The sequence below is a fragment of the Ascaphus truei genome, chromosome 7, assembly GCF_040206685.1.
Source record: "Ascaphus truei isolate aAscTru1 chromosome 7, aAscTru1.hap1, whole genome shotgun sequence".
Classification (NCBI taxonomy): domain Eukaryota; kingdom Metazoa; phylum Chordata; class Amphibia; order Anura; family Ascaphidae; genus Ascaphus; species Ascaphus truei.
The window spans coordinates 73469913-73483626 of record NC_134489.1 but is presented as its reverse complement, the minus strand read 5'-3'; the positions used below and the strand labels follow the sequence as shown (position 1 = coordinate 73483626).

Below are 13714 nucleotides of genomic sequence, written 5' to 3'. Positions count from 1 at the left end.
AGTAAGAAAAACAGAATTCACGTGTAATGACTTATAGACCATTCTAAAGTCATTCTCCATTGTATATATTTTTATTGTGCATGAGCACCGTTAGCAACCGAATTTTGTTCTCCGCCACAATAAGTAGCAGGACTTCCCGTACCCGCACAGATTGGTAAAAATATCCATCCCCCTTTTAACTCATCATTGCAATTTAATAACTACATTACATCGACAAATATTTCACTTGTTTTCTTTGATGCTCACAGTTGTAAGAAGTGACACTGGATATAGGACAGGGCTCTTCAACAGGTGACCCAAGAGACGCATCCTGCCAGCGGACTTGTCTGCTTCTGCTCATTTCAATACAATTGCACTAGTAGTGAAGTGATATTTTTCCCCACTGAATGTAACTTTTCAGCAGTGATCTATGCGACACGTAAAAAAAAAAAAAAGTCAGTGCTGTAGGAGCTCGAGTGCTACTGTTAACACTCCAACCCCAGTTTAGGAACATCCAACCTAGGAGATTTTTGCTCCTGACTTTATTAAAACTGATTCCCTTTAGCAGCTTGTCCGAGGGGAATCTTCGGTGCTCAGCGAATTGTCTGTTTGCCAATAAATGGAACCTTCCAAAGCTAATGTTACGATTGTAAGGTTTAGCGTGTCAACCAATAGAACCCCATAAAGCAACGCTCGAGTCTCTAATAAAGAGGCCGCATGATACTGTTTGGACTGAATATTCTGAATGGCCTTTTCTGTATATGAGCCCACCTTTCATTGACCAGTTACTGTTACCTTGCAGTAACCAGTGGTCCCCCAAGAATAATTGTAGCCAAATTTACAAATGTCTATATACCACACGTGAAAAACGCAACAATCTAAAGTGTGATGGACCCTTTGAATGATGCAAATGAAATGTATGTTGTGTTCCTGCTTTATTGATGGATGTGCATTGCCCATTCATTTTCCATTGGTGTGTACAAGGTCAGAAGAATGCACGTGTCTGGTAACATCTCAACTATTGGGTACCTACCTTTTGACTAGATTAAGTTAGCATTTTGAACTTAACCTTGATCCAAGTTTTCATAAACTATTGACTGGATCACTGCAGATCATGGTCGCCGTTTATAAAATTCTCATTTCCCTAATGTTTCTCATTGTGCCTGGAGTCTACATTTCCCAAAACTGTGGTATCCTCTCCGTGGAGCACCGACTCATTTTTCAGGAGCGATAAACAATTGTATTTTACTTTATAGGAAGATAGAAACATTAATTTGGGATATAGTACGCTATGAAAAAAAATAATTATATATATATATATATATATATATATATATATATATATATATATATATATATATTTTGAGATCACGCCATAAATTCTTCATTGCAGTTAATCAAGCAGGTTCTTATTAAAGAGCTTTCATTAGGATGTAGGCCGCTAACTGAAGGTCAGTTTCCCCTGGATGCGCTGTTGTATGGAGCTATTCAGTTGCTTTGTATAACCGTAGGCGAGGTATTAGCAAAGCCGTGTTAGGCATCTAGCAATGTACAAACAATAGGCGCCCGCTCCTTGCCATAAACTGCTCCCCTTGGGGGATTCACACATTTTCCAAAGCAAACCTTGCAACAAAACAGGTTACATTCTGACTGCCAATTAACCTAATTTCACAACAGAGGAGGATAATTGTCGCTGGTAGCAAAAAAACATGGGGCAGCAACATCAACACAAAGAAAAAAAGTTGGAACCGAAAGTTTAGGGGCGGGTGAGAAAAAGCAGGAGTTATAGACCCCATACTCTCCCTATGCAAAAAGGGCTAGAGAGATGGACATACAAACTTGACAAGTTTATGGAAATTATAGAAATTTAAAAGCAGAACCAGACACGGCCAAGATTTTATTTTCCTTTATTTTATTTTATTTTCATTTTAACTTTCGTGTTTTCAAGCACAGGATCCCTGTAGAGTTTCGTGAATAATCTACTTTGCCGCTGGTGAATTTAGCTTCCTAGGGAACTGAAGACTACCTGCTAAATGTACTCACACTACTTCAGCTCTTAGCTATTGTTACATTTTAAAAGCCCAACAGTGATATTTTAAAGGCTTCTTGGGGGTCAAAAATGGGGATATATTTGCATAAGAAAGGGCAATTTTATTCCATTAATACTCTAAATAACGGGGAACGAAACGTTTAAGTTCAAAATGAGCTTGCAGGGGTTGTGTGTGTTTGTAAATTCAAAATGAGCCTAAAATGTGCATTACAGTAAGCTGGCATGTTATCTAAATCAGTAATAAAGTTACACCATTAGTTACACAGAATTTTGCTGATAAAGTTCCTTTGATTAAACCTACGGACAACATAAGATTCCTTTGTAAAAGACACATAAAAGTTGCTATACACATCACCTCACGCAATGTAACAATATTAAAAACGGACAGAAGGAAGAATTCACTTTAAAAAATGAAAAACAAAACCTATTTCCTAATAAAAGAAACAGCGTGACGCTATATAAATCATTCAGATTACAGAGAACAAAAACGTGTAACTTTACCCCAATACAAACTACCGCAGCTATTTTAACATTATACCCTTATAATAATAGCATGTTCTTGTATAGCACTGCTAGTTTTACGCAGCGCTTTACAGATACATTTTGCAGACAGTTCCTGCCCCGTGCAGCTTACAATCTACACTACCGACACGTTTTATCCGAGCACGGCTAGCACCGCAAGCCGGGGGATGCCCCGGCGTGCTAGCCGCACTCCCTCAGCGTGCCGCGCATCACCGATGCGCGGTCACGCGTCATCGGGTGCCTGCGCCCCCTGCACGTGCGTCCAGCGGGGTGTCCCGCGATGTGGGGGACGGCGGCAGGGGGTTCCGGGGGACCCGGCAGCGGGAGAGCGCCCCGATCGGAGGGCTCTCCTCCGCTGCTTCGGCGCGCGCCCGGCACCCTCCGGCGCGCGCCAGGTTACTGCTGCGGCCGAGAACGGGCAAATGCTCGAATAAACTCGGCCGCAGCAGTATGTTGTTGGTGTCTGAGGCACAAGGAGATAAAGTGACTTGCCCCAGGTCACAAGGAGCAGACACGGGAATTGAACCAGGTTCCCCTATGTGCCAGTCAGTGTCTTTACTCACTGAGCCGCTCCTTCTCCCTACCATTGTGACTCGCCTACATTTAATCAATTAAACATGCCATTGTCTGTTATTTTCCATCTGCAGACAAACTGCTCCTTTCACTGAAGAGTCTCTTACCAAAGTTGACTGGATGAATTTAGCATCTCGCACCAAATGGGCAATAAAAAATATCGGTGAAATTAGGGGAAAGTTCGGCGAGGTTTTTTTTTTATTCTAAAACTGTTTTGTTCCCTTTCCTCTACAAAATAATCTATTGCAGGGGTGGCCAACTCCAGTCCTCGAGATCCTCCAACAGGTTTTCAGCTTAACCCTGCTTCAGCACAGGTGGCTCAATCGCTAGCTCCGCCGTTGAGGGCTGGAGTTGGCCACCCCTTGCCCATTGGATACAACAAGACAGACCACACCGAAGATGGTCCATTTTAAATTGTATTTCACATTGGCTACTTTGGGAATGCAGGTCCATCAATTTGTGTCGCAAATCCAGGTTTACCAAGTACAGGCATACCCCGCTTTAAGTACACTCACTTTAAGTACACTCGCGAGTAAGTACATATCGCCCAAAATGCAAACGGCAGCTCACGCATGCGCCTGTCATCACGTCCTGAACAGCAATACCGGCTCCCTACCTGTACCGAAGCTGTGCGCAAGCGGGGAGACTATAGAGCCTGTTACAAATGCGTTATTTACATCAGTTATGCACGTGTATGATGATTGCAGTACAGTACATGCATCGATAAGTGGGAAAAGGTAGTGCTTCACTTTAAGTACATTTTCGCTTTACATACATGCTCCGGTCCCATTGCGTACGTTAATGCGGGGTATGCCTGTAGTGACAAGCCATAAAAGCAAAAATAGTGGGCGTAAGAGAGAGAGACAAGGGTAGAAATCTAAAAACAGCTTGCTACATATCTATATGCCTGCAGCAAAAACCACAGCAATAAATATAGTGTTAAACACAAACAGGTATAACCCTTCGTTGCCACTGTTAAATGCAAGAATAATGTTGAACAGCAGCATGTAGACACAAAACGGTAAACAGATTCAAGTGTCGGTGGGGGGGGGGGGGAGGGAAACGACATCACCATTTAGTGGTTCCAATTTAGACTATTCTAGCGTGTAATACTTTAATTGTATAAAACAAAGCTGGTGTCACAGGCACAAAAGAACTTCTTGCAAAGCAAGTCTCGCAAGTAATTTTTATGCCGCCAGTGACGGTGGATGAGTGATAAGCATTTTCTTCCAATTTATACACTCGCACATCACAACAGGTGGCTTGTAGAAAAGAAGACGAAACAGACGAAAATGTGGGTCTTTCATTTTATTGTGAAATTAAAATAGGAGAGATGGCAGAGAGGAAAAAAAAAGAAGAAAACCCTCATTCTTTGAGAAGAAAAGCAAACATTATCTAATAAAGATAAATTATGTCCCCAAAAACTAATTTCAGCCCATTCACACCAACTTGTACTAAAGCTGCAACAAGGGAAAGCATCCCGCCATCGACAACTTCTTTACCCCTGCCAAAGGCAATTTCCAGAGCGAAAGCGGCAATCCCAGCTGCAATGTTTTTTTTGGGGGGGGGGGGGGGTTTAGAAATTTAGTTTAACAAGATTTGAACCCGGAAGTCCTCTAGGTGCCAAAATGCTGTATTTTCAGCTTTGGGGAACCAGCTGTTTCCAAGGTACCTCCTGTACTGTTATAAGTGAAAATTGACATTCTAAAAGGAAGCAGATACAGCAAGTTGTATTTAAAATGTATTTATTTTTTGCCGATGTGGGACTGCCCCTTCAATTATTCAAATAAAACATCACGGACTACTTCCATTTTAAGCCACATGTAAAGGACACACCAGCCTAGGAAAATAAGGTGATCTAGAGCAGGGGTGTGCAAATTTTCTGTGCTGCGCCCCCTGCCTGCTCTCCCCTAATGTCACGCCGCCCTTACCTTTAATCTGACGTCAAATGATGCCGCGGGGTGATGTGACGACACGTGACCCCGCGGCATCATTTCACGCCACGTTGCCATGGCGATGCGTCACCCAAAGCCAGCTGAATTCAGGTAAGTGAGTTACAGATTCCTTGCGCTGAAGTGTCTCTATAACCGCCGCGAGCCCCCCCCCCCCCCCCAAAAAAAATATCACGCCCCATAGTTTACATTTCCCAGATCTGGAGCAATCAATATAAAAGCAGCAATTCCTCAACAAAAAACAAGTTATAACGTAAAGCGTTAGTTGACATAATATTGGCCTATTTCTTATTTATTTGATTAGTTGTATGAATGCATGTATATCTTCATTTATATAGCGCCATTAATGTACACAGCGCTTCACAGCAGTAATACACGTGACAATCATATAAATAACAAATAAGACATAATGGGAAGAAGTGCTTCAGACAAAAAAGTGGCATTTAGGATAATGAGTCCCTGCCCCGAAGAGCTTACAATCTAATTATTAGTTAAAAGTTTCTGCAGAATTTACCTGTGTATTTCATATGGCATTAGTTGCTACTATGTCTTCAGGAAAAAAAGGGGAGCGGGTGGCCACACCGAGGTAAAAAAAGAGGACACAGCAAAATGCAATAGGTAGGGTAATATTGCAAATAACTAGGTGGAAAAAACTAAACCTTTTGTGAGTTCTCCGCCTTACATACAAGGGTCTTTGAAAAAAATTATGGTAATCCTCCAAAAGGTTCTACTCACATTCTAGTGAATAAACTAGGGCATATCACAATCTGTGGCAATGGTGGGTGGAGGGTAACGTGGGCAGCATATAATGTCAGGAAAGAAATGACAAAAAGCACAATAGCGCAGACGGTATGGAAAATTCATACAACACTTTATGAAAAAAAGTTTTAAAAAAACCACAAGAATACAAAGTCCACTCTTTGGAGCATGTAAAATACAGATAAACCGGCAACTCCCGAGAGTGTGGCAGTCGCAATCTCACCGCTTCTATAGCGCTGGTGCCTGCTGCAATTGGCTGCCAGTTGGTGTTGCTTCCGGTTACGGACGCCCGGAAACAAGAGTCAGATCACTGGCAGTCCTCTCTCACTGCTGTGGACGTTGGGTCTCACTGCTGTGACCTGCCGCCAGGCCCCCCGCAGTCCCGCTAGCCACCGCGTTCGTCCCCTCCCCCACCCCACCCTTCTGCAGCACCGACACCCTCCGCGGCCATCCCCACCGCAGTATTTCCACCCCCCACGCCCGTCATTACAGTATGTGATTTCACATTCTTTATAGTATGTGGTGAACCCACATACACTACTGTTAAGGTTAGAGCTTTTTGCATCACTTTATCACATGGTTCTATCCCCCTATCTTGCACGGTTATTTTCTGTGGGAGCGCCACCCTAGATCTTTCTTTGGGATTGGCTGTTACCATGACAACATTTCTTTTAATGTGTGTGGATCGCAGCGTTCATTTTCATTTCCCAGGGACAAAATGCGTTCGTGCGTCCACAATTGGACCAACAAGGCTATCCAACCATTTGACGGAGAGGACTAGTGACATTCCTTATTTGACGCACTGCCATCACTGCTTGTGTAGCAATGGATCGATGCCAACTTTAATCCAAACTTTTCCTAAAAACAGCCCAAATGCATTATATAGACAACAATTTGCTCTGCCTTGTCCAGTTCTTATAATGGCTTGTATGTGATTGCAAAGCAATTGACTTTGGTTCCTCGCAAAAAAATAATAAGCTCAGACAGTATAAGAAAACAAAAAACATTAAAATTATAGGTTAAAAAGAATATTCCTGGCTAGACAATCTGGGAATAATTCATGATTCTTCTGAATAACATTTTGACAAATGCATACAAAATTGGAACGATGATGTGGGATTTTTCTGTATCCGAGGCACAAGAACAAATATTTCCAAGTATAATGTTGACCACTGAGCCCGAGATGAAATTATCCTTCAGTAAATACATTTTTCAAAACATGCCCTAAAAGACAAAATAGGCCAAGTCATTGCAATTTGGGATGCAACAGAAGCAATTTACATCGGAAAAGGAAAAAGTTGTCAAATCATGCTCAACCAATTTTACACAGAGACATTTTCTTGAGCTTGCTTTCACCAGCAGCTCATAATGCAACATTTAATACAAAACCTTTAAACAGAAGTCTAAGAGGTGTTATTCACTTTATTAAAATGCCAATGAAAAGAAGGTTGATCTTCACATTAATTTATAGTGCCATTACATTTTATCCCTCTCTTTATTTAACGCGTACTACAAAGTTTAGAAATGCTGCCAGGGCGATACCCATAGGTCCCCAAAGAAGAATTACACAATGCAAATGCTTCACACTGCTGAATGAATGGTCCTCGAAATAGGGTAATGGCTTAGCTTGAATAGTTTAAAGTGTACAAAGCACTTCACAAAAGCACACATGGGCCAGACAGAGAAGCACTTGCTTATCATGCTATGGCGATGAATAGGATGACACACAAGAGACAGCAAATTACAGGCTGAACGGTGGGGAGAAATATATTGCATTGGTCAAGTTTATTTGAGACAAAGCAGGATACAATCTGCTACTGTTTGAAGGCCCACAGCAGGTTATCTACAGTAGCCATTGCAGGGAGCGTGGGCAGAGCTGACCCAACTATGCAAATCACTCCATTGGCTACCAACACTCGACAATACTCTACTCTCAAATTCAAGACACTTGTGCTCACCTACAAGGCTATAATACAACAACTTTGTTATATTTAAAAGGATAGCAAAGATTAAAAAATATATACTGTATATATTTTTTTTTTGATTGGCAAACAGATAAAGCCACTGTCCCTTGCTGACGTTCATAAGATATCGAAAAACAATTACCTCTTCATTGTCAGAGCAAAAGCAGAAACTGGTTTAAAAGGATTGTATCATTATCTCATATTCAATATGCTGTGAAGTCATCTTATCCATTGCTCAGGAAGATTTTAGCTCCATTTAAAGGGCTGTTGTCCAAATCAAAGATCTATAATGCTTCTACCACTGATGCCAACGCATCTCAGGTATGCATTGATTATGTGAGCATACTCAGAATCCGGGAAGAGAGCAGAATCCAATATCCCCAAAGTGATCCTATTATTTCAGATCTGTCTGTATTTCAGAAGAAAATGGAGCTGGTCAAGTGGTCTGTGACATAGTGTACATTACAGCGCCTTCTCTCCAGTCATGATTGTGTACAAGATTATCCTTGTACAGTAGTTGGAGTCTGCAACACTTGTTTCTGGCCTACAAGGTCACATTTAAAAGTCCCTGCTGGGAAAACTTAACAAGTTCCATCTCTAAACAGCATGGCACGGCTGCTGCTATTTCACCAAAAGGAGGCTGCCCTTCACAAGAGACACTGGGGTAGCTGCTCAAATCTAAGTTGCAGTGATATGTTATTTGGCATTGTGTATTTTTACTAAAGAAGAAACAATGATATGCCATACATTAGCAATCAATTTGGTTTCAACCACACATTTTAGACAAACATGGCATAACTCATTGATATATAAAATAGGACAAATGAGAAAGGAACCATATTAAAATAGTACAGCAAGGATGGGGATGCAACTACATATTAGATGCAGATGGGCATGTGATACTTTCCGAAAGGCGAGTGAACAAAGCATGCATTCAAACTTGGTCACTGCCCCTGAAAAATGCAACAATTGTTTATTCTTCTCTAATATTTTATGTCACCATAATTCTTAAATGAGACAAAGAATTACAGTACACACACACTCCACACACTGATTTCCTTCGTTTTCTGCAGTCTCTGAAACATCACAGTGTTATTAAACCTGAGATTCTAGGTGCGGACATACAAATGCACAGATTCAGTGTATCATTTTATAGCAAAACACACAGCAGTCACCCTAGACTTTCAGCACACAGCATTCACATAATGTAGTGCCAAGCTTTAGCACAAGCCACATGAAGCCCTTCTGAACTCATCAGTTTGAGCTTGGTGGCTAGTTCTGCAGTGCAATACTGGCTCATGAGAAGACAATCGTGCACTGAAACCACCCCTGGCTCAAACAATGTGTCAGTACAAAAACAATTGATCAGAGGCAAAAGGAATGCCAAGGACATTTTGGCTAAACGTGATGACAAATATGTAGCCATCACATAGACCTGTGATCCACCCACTACCATCGGAAGATGGTTCTATGCGTCCATTCTGACCGCAGTAATGATCTCCACTTGACAAGAGCAAAAAAGCACAGACAGAGGGAACGTCCAAGGGCCATTTTAAGATAGATATGTTGTCTATCTCAGTCAATGACTGAGCCACCTGTGCTGAAGCAGAGATATCCTTAATACCGGACCTGTTGGTGGCTCTTCAGGGCCGGAGTCGGCCACCCCGTTCTAGATCATTTCTAGACGTTACTGCGAATATTGTTAAAACCTGATTTCCTTATCCCAAACACCAGACCCGAAGGAAATTTAGAAAGAAAATGTCAACGTTTCAAATTGTTTGACATACAGTACACAACTTGTGCAAACAAGTCCAGGGTAAGTAAGTACAGAGTCAGCAACCAAGGCAAGCGCATCCTTTTATTTATTTATTTTATCTTGAGCTCAAACTGACCAGGCATCATGAAGGATGATACAAACTAGACACAAATAGGATCGAAAGTATAAAAGAGACTAAATATTCCACTAATCCCAGAATCCTTTACCAAAGGGTAGCACCAATCTTTGACCTCTTTCAGGATATATAGAATCACAAAAACTGGCACAGGTACCGACAAACTGGCTCAAAGTGTTCACATTGTGTCTTCACCTTCTGTGCACAGAATCATTTTTCCATTATTAAAATCATAAAAACCACACTGTCTTGGCCTTTATTCTTTGGATAAACTTTCGACGTGATCTTTTAAATCAGAACTCTGTGAGCACCCTTAGAACAGAGATAAAAACAAGATTTGAAACCCTGTAAGGTAGACTGTTAAACCAAAAGCGGCTTCAGAAAGGAGACATACTCCAGGGACACCCAGCTGTCTAAACTGCCAGGACTAGCAAACCTCACCCAGAAGAGAGAGTCTGCTCACCTGCAGCCCCCCCCCCCCCCATATTAAACAAAAGCAGAGCCACAAAAGGACGGTTCCAGGTGGGGGTTTCTACCAGACCACCAGGAGATGATGTAAAATGTAACACTGTCAGACTCAAAGAGGAAAGCTGCAATCAAAAGGAGTCCAAAGTGCCAGGGCAGCACTTCACATGTCTTATAACATAGCCTCTTGCATCAATAAAACTACTTATCTGCTGTACTATGAACCTTTCTCCCCTCTTCCCCCCCAACATCCGCTTTTTTTGGTTTTGTATCCCCCCTCTACCTTCCCATTCTCCAACCGCAGTATTTCTTTCTAAAAAGGAACTCAAATAAATAAACCATATTTACAAATGTAAAAAAAAAAAAACACACAAACTTGAAGATGCAGTATTAGCAAGTAAGAGTAGGTAAAGAGTTCCTTGTTGATCCGGATGGACGCAGGGAACCAGAAAAGCACAAGAACAAAAAGCGGGGACCAAACGATAATATGCCATAGACAAGGTTTTTAATCCAAGAATGTGGCACACATGAACATACAGGTTAGGACAAAGTGTTCCTCTAACATGTTTCGCGCTCTTACAGCGCTTTGTCAAAGATTGTGAACACATAGCTCTGTTTCTCATTCAAGATTATGTGAATTGCATTGACTTTGTTTGGGTGCTGTGGTTTGAGCACTAGTGGAGACTCAGTGGTCTCTTTCTCAATCTTAGCAAGTAAGAGTCTGGGGGCTCCGCCGGCTCAAAGCATCCTTTTCCCAAATGGGGAATTCAAGGGACAGAGCAAATAACCTTTAGGCATCTAAGGGCAAGTCCATAGTCCACAAAATGCAAACAAAAGGCTGCACCTCAATGAGGACGGCCATAGAGCGCGCGCGATTACAGAGCAGACAATATTATTTGATTTTGTCGCGCAACGGCCGGGTCACGGGAGCGATACAGCCAATGAGGGCGAACCGCTCACGTGACGTCACGGACACGCCTCCCCTCATAGGAATCCTACACGCCACGGATGGCTTGCACAGGCGCGCGCGCTACGCCATGCGCTCCTACTATATCCAAGGCGTAGCCTAAAACGCAGAGCGCTGTCCACATGACATGGGGCGGGAGTCCAGGGCTCGGTTTCCTCTTTCCTTACGTCACTTGGTCACTCAGTAACTGGCATTACAAAAGTCCTCCTCAAGCCATAATGTGCTTAAGAGTTCACGTCGTGTCCCCTAACCCAGTCCTCCATGGTCATAGAAGGCGCATAAAGTCATCTCATGAAATGGCCCTGACGAGAAATTGTTCAGATGCCGTACAAAACCAAGCGCGCAGCGTTACAAATTGCAGGAAAACAATGTGCTAATTAGCTTTTGGACACAAAGCCGCAGTACTCCCCCTTTTATTTCTTATTTTTATATGTAAAGCATGTGACAATGTATAATTTACATTCTTACCGAAACTGGCAATCAATTGGTGCTCCTGTTAATAATCTGTCAAAATCGTGATTGTGTGCCTAACGAAATGGCCGCCTTCTAAGTTTGTGCTGCAGTCCGTGAAAAGCTGCAGCTCTTATGTAATATTATATTACCAAGTGTTACAGCTTTTAGAGTTTGGAGCTGTTATTTGGAATAGAGCAACAGATCTGTTTGTGATACTTTGTTGACAAGGGCAGAGCTCAAAAAGGTGCGTGTCAGCCTAATTCAAAAGAGGAAGTGGATATGATTTTAAATGGTTGCTGTAGCAACCAAAAGAATGATCATTACTTTAAAAAAAATAATAATAATAATCATTAAAAAAAAAAAAAGGAATACATTTTGTATTTCATGAATAAAATAAGAAAAACAGGGGTTTAAACCCAGGATTTTGCAAAAGTGGATCATGTAATGAATGGTATACAACAATCACACATGATGAAGGAAGATGTAAGTAACTTGCTTTAAAAAAATAAAAAAATAAAATTAAAAAAAAGCAGCAGTATAACATCTTTGTAACACTTTCCGGTTTGTGATCATTTGTTGCCCAGCAGTTTGAGCTGTGAACTGCAATAGATAATGTTACCTTCGTAATTGAAGAATACATTGTAGCTGCTGAGTTACACTTACTGAAGGATTCATTTGAAACGGAAAGGCAGCCAATTTAGTGAACACTGGGAAGCATGATTCATCTGATCGATTACGGGAGAAAGAAAAATCGGCAGCTTAGGTAATTAATTTTTAATAAAAAGGTAATCAAGTGCTGCATATATTAAAACCAAAACATTTTTTTTTCTAAAGCTGCTTGAACTGCCTCTTAAAATCCATAGATTTTTTTATTTATTTTTAATGGTGCTCTTGAAAATACCATATTTGTGCTATAACTCTGCCCTGAACAGGGCAACTTTGGAATTACAGCTGCGACACTATTTCCAGAGTTATGCAATGCTCGCTAACCAACCACTAACAAATACAGCATATAGGCCCTGTGTATTTTGTATTTGGTATTGTTCTTTTGCCACGTAGGCTCTTTACTGGATGGGGCAGAGGGATCCTCTGGAGCTGAACGGCGCTACAGTCAGCTTCGGGGGACCGGCCGGTTCCGAAGATATTTACTGCTGCAGTTACGGAGTTTAAATCTTCTTCATGGGCAAACAAAATGGTGACCAAATGTAGGACCAATAGGAAGGCACGTTACCAGTTACGCCTTCCTATTGAAATCCCCTATGAAAACCAGGAAATGAGCCCGATAACGGTGAAGTTAAGTATCTCGGGAACCGAAGGTCCCCAGAACGGAATAGTGCCCGTTCAGCTCCGGAGGGTCCTCCCACCCCTCCTTGGTTCCAGTACTACAAAAAAAGAGTAGGTGGGGGAAATGAAAAGAACGGTAGGAAATGCAGTGGCAGTTTATTGCATAGCACACAGTTCTCACTATTACAGCTCTAACATGCAGCAATGGGCTTGATATGAGGGTGAAGAGCTTCTTCTCTGCCATCAGTTTCTATGTGACTGTAGCTTTAACATATTCACCGCCAAAGAGCACAAACATTTTCTTTGCGATTCTGACCCCTTTGGCAGCGAGAGGGTTCGACAACCAGTGGAGCCCAGCACAGTATGCTGGATTGCCTCACAGTGCTATGCAGCCTGGAGCCTGCAGTATCACAGTTCTGCCGCCCTTCGGCTACACTATGAATGGGAGATCTTGTGCCGGCGGAGCGGCCGAGATCTTCCCATCTCTATATTTAATCCTCGATTTCTTTTTTGAAGAGCCTCGTTCTGTCTCCGATTGACTGATTCATGGTCAGCATAATCAGATCTTCAAAAAGGTGAACATTATGCAGTGTTACGTGCAGAACCTTCCCACGACTACCGTGCGCATCTTAAAACATCCCCGGGGAACGCCTGCTCAGCAGCATGCTCTCTATTGCTAGAAACACTGGTTAAAAAGCAGTAGGGGGATAACGGCCCATATTTACTAAGCAGTGCTATAACATAAGATACCTTCCAGCGCTGGAAGACACCCTATGGCCCATTCAAGTGGGTCGTAAGGTTTCTTCCAGCGTCAGAAAGTGCCTTAGTATATATGGCCCTATGAATCTCAGAGG

The 13714-nt window shown here is 42.1% G+C and overlaps 1 protein-coding gene across 1 annotated transcript in view; it reads right to left on the bottom strand.

Moving 5' to 3' along the window:
• OLA1 (Obg like ATPase 1) overlaps positions 1 to 13714 on the bottom strand; it is a 130233-nt gene that overhangs the window by 110783 nt on the left and 5736 nt on the right. The window lies entirely within an intron of this gene.